Source organism: Electrona antarctica (assembly GCF_951216825.1).
Source record: "Electrona antarctica genome assembly, chromosome: 23".
Taxonomy (NCBI): domain Eukaryota; kingdom Metazoa; phylum Chordata; class Actinopteri; order Myctophiformes; family Myctophidae; genus Electrona; species Electrona antarctica.
This window is the reverse complement of record NC_136804.1, coordinates 12181510-12189922: the sequence shown is the minus strand read 5'-3', so window position 1 is coordinate 12189922 and position 8413 is coordinate 12181510. Positions and strand designations below refer to the sequence as shown.

Sequence of the window (8413 nt, the reverse complement as noted above, 5' to 3'; positions counted from 1 at the left end):
AACACGACAACAACAACAAGGTGCCGTACGGTACGTGGTGCTGCAGACTACACAGTCAGTCAGACCCAGACAGAACACCAGACAGAGGGAGCAGCCGCAGAGAGCCTGCCTAGTGCCGCCTGCCGTCGCATCGCCGTGTGTTGTATAATATCGGGACGGCGGTTCACCTCAGCTGAACCTAGGCTGGCGTAATGTATGACTGTGTGTGGTGTGTGCGCGCGCGCGCGCGTGTGTGCAGTTAAAAATGAGCGGCTCCGTTGCCGTAGTATACGGCGTACGTACGTGCGCGTGGCTCGCTCCATCTCGATCCGCCGGTGTCCTCACTGAACCTTACCCGAGGAGAGCGACGCGCTCCTCGGGTAAGGTTCAGTGAGGACACCGGCGGCTGCCTGACTGGCTGGCTGGCTGGATGGCTGGCTGGCGGGGGTTGGCTGTTCCTTGTCGTCGGGGGAGAGAAAGAAGAAGGAGAGAGAGAGGGGGATCTCTTCTTCAACTATTAGGCTATTATCGGAGGATGAATGAATGCCCGAAGAGCCTGCCTCCATATACCTACTATACCCGTCCCATTACCTACCTACCTACGCTGTCATTTTCTTTTTGTGAAGAGAACGGGGGCGAGGATCGGGATTCGGGATAAAAAATAATAAAAAAAAGATTCTGTCGCTCGCCGAAAAAAAACCCCGATCTACAAGCTCGAGATGGTGAGAGAATGTGTTGTTTTCGGCAAGCGACACCGTGCTGCTGATTATATACAGCATGTTACAGCTCGGGGAGTGAAGTATATAGTCGCGTCGTCGTTGATGATCGTCTCGCCGCCGCCGATCGTAAAAACGTCCAGGGGAATAAAAAGCCGCCGTTGGACTTGGACATGAACGCACCCGGGGAGGAGGACGCCACGGACCAGGACTCCAACCTGAACTTGAACCATCAGGCAGAGCGGTGCGTATTATTATTATTATTATTAGGCCTATTATTATTATTATTATTATAGGCTTTATTACTGAATTCACGTATTTTTGAGGGGTGGGCAGGAATCCTTAATTGTTTTCCAGATTGCGAGGCATAGCCTTATAGGCTACGTTCCTGGTGCAGGATAGGTAGCCTAATAAATGCAACACAAAATGTAGACGGTGTTTGACGACGTCGCGGAGATTTTGTCGGTGAGTGACACCATTTGGATTTTGGAGTCACTGACAACCGACCGTCTTGAGGGACTTAAGTTTTACGCGCGGAACATCCTATATCGTCCGCTCCTGATGATCGTGGGTAAATTACTGTTACGTGTATACAATTTCGTCACCCACTTTTTTGTAGCCTACTTGGACATTGATCAAATGTAGGCTTATGTGAACTAAGCTCAGCTGCAAAATTCTCTGCGCAGTTCGGGAAAGAGGTCGCCTCCACGTCCCAGTTTCCCTTCAGACTTCAGAGACGCATAATCTGTCTGTCTTTTCTTTGTTGTGTCCCCGATGCAAACGGAGATATATACGCAGCAGCGAAACCGGATCACACCACGTCCAAAGTCATCCAATGGAAAAGACTTGGTGCTCTCAATTTGTTGGATTTTGGGTGAAAAACAAATGTGCTTTTAATTAGAATAGTCATGTCGCCTTAGATGATCGGGGCAATGATGAGAGACATGGAAACATATGGTTTAATTGTGCGGCTTCCCCCCCTTAGCCTATATGTCCCTGTGGCTTCCCTCAAAGAAGTTGTTTGATTAAATTAAATTGTACTCTCGCTGAAATCTGAGAACGGAGCAAATTCACCAGTAGGCCTATAGTTTTAATGCATTTTTAATCGTTCAAAGGAGTCACGAATCACGATGCACTATATCTTCCCACTCCCATGGCACAATAGTGTTGAACATTTAATGTGTGTGTATATATATATGTGTGTATATATATATATATATATATATATATAGTGGAACCTTCCTTTAAATAATTCAAGTGGGTAAATCTAAGTTAGTTTTGTCGATTTTATAGTCTTCATGTGGACTATAATTTATTGGCTGCTTGATGTGGGACATAAAGTCTCAGGCAATTCACAAGAACTGAACTGAACATTCACCAGTTAGGATGTGTAACTTAATTAAAGGACAATGTGGCCAATTATGTATTCGGTATATGTTTTCTAAAAGGAGATCATCATAATGTAATATAAAACAATTACACAAGCAGAACAAATACTTTTCTCCTGCTTGTTTATACGTTTAAAAAAGCCGGTTATATAAATAATATATATCTATATTTTGTCTGTGAAGCAAAAAATATCCATTATTACATAATATGACTAATGTTCTCACAAGTGCTATATAAAGCATATAGCATTTAATGTCTCCCATGCAGCGACTGCACAGCCTTATGCCTTCCTTGCGAGGTCCCACAATGTCATTTGTGAAATGATGTTTATGCCTATACGGTTTCATGCCAACGATAACGTTTCAGTTGTTTTTTCCTGTGGCTTGGTCTCATTCAAACCACCTCTGTAAACAATAAACATGCACACTTTTTAAACTTGTGCACAAAGTCAAACGTTTAGAAGTGGTAGGCACACAGTTTATGTTTGGGCTTGTTCAGAGTCTTTTGAATGCGTAATACGTATACTCTGTCGTATACTACGGTGTCATGATGTGCCAAAAATAGACGATCTATGTCGCAGTGCGACGTGTTGTGAGCTTGTAGATTGGATATTTTGGGGTCTTTTTTTGTCTCTTTCCGTCTTGCACATCTGGACCTTTGCAGCGTGCATGTGTACTTTAGGCCTTCACCGATGGTGTGGGTTGGAGGGCTGGGTGGCTAGGGAAGAGTATGCTCATGCTGGAGTGTCAATCTGATGTTTCCCAAGAAGAAAGAAGAGATGACAGAACCTTGGTGGTTGTGCCATGGATCACATTCTCTCTCCTTTTTACTCTGTCTCTGTCTCTTTGGAAAGAGGAACTGACTGAGTGTTCAGAACTCAGAAGTCAAAATATATGAACTGGATCAACATGACCCTTTGTCCCATAATACACGTCTCCCTCCACACAGCATTGCTATATGACACAATCACCCCTATAAACAGAACATTTGTGCCATTGTGCTTTTGAGCAAGTGGAGGTCAAACCACAGTTGAGCCTTTCAGGGCTTGCTATCCTCCACTAAATACATTTTTAGTCCTCTTATAGTCATTTTAATTTGTCAACTAATGGCTTAGTTGATTAAATTAAAAGTAAAATTGTGTTTGCTGCTTGTAATAACGCAGAGAGCAGCCTTTTCATGTTCGTGATTGAGAACTGAACATTCGAATGTTGATTTCACAATGGCTGCTGGTCATTGGCCATGGTCATGGTCAACCAAACCAACAGGCTCATCTATCATTTGTCTATGAAGGGACTGCCCTAGACTTCTTGGACGATAGAACCCTTACTAATCCAATCCAGAACCTGCCATAGCCTATTTTCCAAAATTGCATTATACTTGTTTGTTAGAACCTCTGCCACCATTGTCCATAAGGCTCCCACCCTCCACACCTCCTCCCACCCATACACCTCTCTCTCTCTCTCTCTCTCTCTCTCTCCATCTCCCCATCTCTCCTCTCGCATGATGCAATTGATTGAAACCTTAAACGCAGAGCTCAGACAGACCACAGTCCATCCCTTCTATGAATAGTTGATTAGATGGGATGTCGCCGAGCGAGGCCCCGCTGTTCCAGGATCCGGGGCATTTCAGGTCAGGGGGGACAGGACAGGACTGGACTCCTGTCCTGTCCTGTGCTGTGCTGTGCTGTCCTGTCCTGTCCTGTCCTGTCCTGTCCTGTCCTGTCCTGTCCTGTCCTGTCCTGTCCTGTCCTGTCCTGTCCTGTCCTGTCCAAATCTGGACTGTAGAGTAGCACAGATGCTGCCGTCGCTCTGTCAATCGCTTCATGAATGCACAGTAAAATCCTTCGTGTTAATTTAAAACACACTTGAGAGTGGGCAAATGTTACGGCTCCATTTGGTTCCATTTGTACACAGTTAAATGAACAGAATATATATATATATATATATATATATATATATATATATATATATATACACAGTATATATATATATACTGTATATAACTAATTTGGACAGTTTTGCAGTTTGGCGCATGCATGGATATTTGTGCACACTTGAGCGCGATCGCGCAAGGCTTGTGCACTCGCCTTTTCCTCTTTTAAATCTCTGCGCCACCTCGGTGCAGGGCCATTTAAGTGCTTGACCTAATTTCTCTGGCAGCGTAGAATCCACTGAAGGCCTTCCTCTGTGTGTGTGCGTGCGTGGCGCGCGTGTAAGAGTGCACGTACAAGCCACGAGCACGAGCAACTCTGGGTGTTTCCTCCTTGCCTTATAACAGGAAGCTGATGTGGAGTTCAACTGAGGACAGGGAAAAGGCCTTTTCTTTCCACCCTGAATCATTTGAGAGAGCGAGAGAGAGGGAGAGAGAAAGAGAGGGGGAGAGAGAGAGAGAGGGGGAGAGAGAGAGAGTGAGGGAGAGAGAGAGAGGGGGAGGGAGAGAGAGAGGGGGGAGGGAGAGGGGAAGAGAGAGAGAGGGAGAGAGAGAGAGAGGGAGGGAGGGAGGGAGGGAGAGGGGAAGAGAGAGAAAAAAATCAGAAAAAAAGGAACCAGCCCTGTGCACTGATTCAGCTCTCTGCAGTCTGTCCTGCTCCTCTCTCTCTCTCTCTCTCTCTCTCTCTCTATCTCTCTCTCTCTGTCTCTCTCTCTCTTTCTCTCTCTCTCACTCTCTCTCATTCTCCCTCTCTCACTCACTCACTCTATAAGCTTCATTTTATATTTTGGGCTGAGCCGGCAGATTTTTAAAAAGTCTGTGTGTGTGTCTCTCTCTCACAGAGAGAACATCTATATTTTAGGATACACTGCAATGTCGAGGAGCGAGTGGGTGGGTTTTAAGGACAGTCCATGGGAGAGAGAGAGAGAGAGAGAGAGAGAGCTGTGTGGGTGAAGAGAGAAGCGGGGAGGCGTGGAGGACTGGAAGATGAAAATGGAGAGAGCTGAGAGAGAGAGAGAGAGAGAGAGAGAGAGTGAGTGTGCATGAGACTGAATTATACAGCGAGGAAATAAATACAGAGACAGATGAATGAAACACGTCTTCTGGTTCCGTTTCCCACAGCACACACACACAGTCAAAGAGATAGAATGTACGTAGTGTTAATGTAACTAAATCCTCAGTTGTTAATTTACCATTTCGTAAACCCCCGCTTGAAACCGGGGGAGCGCGAATGCAACCAAACGGGTCCATTTGGTTACATCTGGCACTCTCCGGAGTTGAAGTAACGCTCAGCGTTTTTACACTGTGACCTTCAGTGCTGCCAGTGTGGTGTCCTACAGTACGCACTGTATACGCAGAGGACATTCCCTGCACATGTTTACTTTACTGTACTCTGCATGGCAGCTTTATTACAGTAGAAATAAGAAACATGTTTGGTTTGGTTTTGCCTAAAAGTTGCTTTTTTTGGCAGATATTTATTTGGTTTGCAGTAATTTTCAATTTAGTCATAATCTAGATATAGATCTAGATGCTTATCTAAGCATTCCACTCGACATAAATATAGTAATGTACGTGTAGCTTGTTAGTGTTAATCCCAAACAAAAAGATCTGTTTTACCATCGTGTACTAAAAAGCTGCCTGTATTTAATGGGACAATTACATTTCTGCATAATGAGTTAGAAACTATGATTGTGTGTGTGTGTGTGTGTGTGTGTGTGTGTGTGTGTGTGTGTGTGTGTGTGTGTGTGTGTGTGTGTGTGTGTGTGTGTGTGTGTGTGTGTGTGTGCGCGCGCGCGCGCTGCCTTTGTGTGTCTATCTGTACTGTGCTGTATACATATGTTACATTTTGAGGAATTCAAATAAAAACAGAGCATTTTAACCACACATTTGAACTAGGATTTACTAACTACTAATGTTAAGGAATCTACAGTGAATATAATGAGGGTATAGTAGCAGTAAAACATTTTGAACTAATGTACAATCTATTATCAGTATTATGAGCATGATATCTCTAAAGCCCTATGTGCTTTGTTGTATGACAATAGTGAAAATAGCTGATCTACCTGTTCACAAAGCGTTGTGGTGCAATGTGTTGCACCACAATGTTGACAATTTGATTTGTGATTTTCAATTCCGTTTTCAGTTATGTCCATAACATATTTGTCCCTATTCATATTTGTCCCTATATTACTCAATAAAATAGGAACACTGGGTTGAAAGTGGTTAAAGATATTTGCTTCCAGAAAATCTGTCTTTCTGTCCAACAGCAGAAACATAAGGAGAGTGAAATGTACAGTAGAAAACAGCCATAATCCGTTAATTGCACATTGCAATTGTCGTCACCGTTAAAAGATAACCCCCCAGTTAATCCCTCATTGGTCAATGGTCTTTGTACAAATTGAGCTATAGAGAGTGAAGCATTTACAGTAACAATGTGGCATGGCTTTGATTTGGGTGTGTTTGTTGTAGGGCAGAAGAGAGGAGGAGAGGAGGGGTGTGGAACCACGAGACCACCAGACCAGACCACTGCATTGCAGGTGAGCCCTCACAGGCACTTCACAATAGTTTGTAGAAAGGGAACTGTGCACAGATCCAACTCTCAAGTCTTATCAATATCAAGCCAGTACTCGCAAGAAGAGAATTTTCAACCGGGTGCCCCTATTGTAGTCATGTTATTGTAGGTGAAGATGTTCGCAAATAAAAAAACGAATACAAAATATATATATATAGAGATTGGCTATTTTCTTGCTACGTGTACGATGACGTATATAGTGTGTGAATAGGGCTGGTATATCCGTATTATATGATATTGGGATATTAGACGAGATATCGTCTGCTATTTTGAATATCTTAAACTCTTTTGATGCCACCATTGACTCCGGCACTGTGGCGCCAGTGCCAACAGAGTGCACGGGAAAGATTGCGAAGAATACCCTGTGATTCGCTCCCGGCAACCGGAAGTAATAATTGGTCATTGGTCAATGTTCTAGCTTAGACCCGCCTTAACATGTGTCTGATTGGCTCCCAGGCAGGAATAGTTTTACTGAGGGTTAGCTTTAGGGTTAGGGTTAGGTTTAGGCATAGTTTTACTGAGGTTTAAGTTTAGGGTTAGGTTTAGGCATAGTTGTGAATGAGAAATGAGAACTGTCAATCACAGCGACTACTGGCCAATCACAGTGGGGCTTTCCTAGAACGTTGGTGGGATACATAATAACGCGTCACTACTCTCTCATCAGAAGCGCTAATATCGTTAGCGCAAGGTCGCGCTAATTTTTTTTATTGAGCTCCTAACATCGTCTCTCACCTCCCATTCGTGTCAGATCCTGTGTCTAGGTGAGACCTTTGACACGATCTAAATGTCTCAAAATACAAAAAAAGACAAAATACAACCACCCCAATTGTATAAGTTATATTGTATTAACAATAACATACTCTACCACAGTGGTATCTCTGGGACCCCACTTTATATTGTAAAATCAATGTTAATTTAACTCTTAGAGTGTAGAAGTGGAACCAAATGGACCTGTTAGGGTCCATTTTGATTGAAACCTTTATTTATTCTCGAAAGAGCACTCTCAGAATTACAGACCCATAAGGGTCCATTTGGTTCCAAACTATCATTTAGCTGGGACCCCCTGGAACTCCCTCAAAGACCCCTGGGGGTCCCCGGACCCCACTTTGGGAACCACTGTTTTACCATACAGATTGGACACATTTTAAATGTATAATTTATTAAAAAGGTGCATAGTGCCACTTTAAGTGAGATCAGTTTCCTTACCTGACTGTTCTAGCTGTTGTATTATTTGCCTTTACCATTTTAGTACTGTAGGCATCATCACTGAGGATTATTTTTTATAAAAAAAATGAATTGTGTAAATTTGTTGTGAGAGCACTAATAGTAATTCCCACAATATCATAAAACATATCGTGATACTTGATTTTGTCTATTATGCCCTAGGTGTGCATCAAACTCCATGCCTCAGCAAAATATGATACAAGTACATTATTTTAGCAGATACGTACTTGACAGTGTTGATTATATTCATTTAGCATCTAAAGGTAGACATAAATAGTCATCTTCGGTGTAGAATCTGAGCTCAGCGGAAACAACGGTGAGGAATAGAATGTTCTAAGTTTATTTACCTCCAACCATGCCTCCTTTTTGGCATGTCATTACTCATTGTAGGCAAAACAATTCAACTTTTAATAGTGAAAATAGCAGATCTACAAGCTCACAAGTTGTACTGTATGTCCAGCAATACTGTCAGTACCATGCATGAGTCCCAGAGACCCCCTTTCCAGTTTCCACCGGTTGGTTCCCAATGGGAACCGGTTCAGTTATTTTTGGTTCTTAGTCCATGAGCCAGAGCTCATGGAGTAAATTAATACATGATAACGCT

At 43.2% G+C, this 8413-nt stretch overlaps 1 long non-coding RNA gene across 1 annotated transcript in view; it reads left to right on the top strand.

Annotated features, from left to right (window-relative positions):
* Nucleotides 1-789: 789 nt before the first annotated feature.
* The window catches only part of LOC306916511, a 46305-nt gene continuing 38681 nt past the window's right edge, over nt 790-8413 (top strand). Inside the window, exons 1-2 of the long non-coding RNA XR_013788990.1 lie at nt 790-939; nt 6483-6550. This is a non-coding gene — a long non-coding RNA (uncharacterized lncRNA). The remainder of the gene's footprint in view (nt 940-6482; nt 6551-8413) is intronic.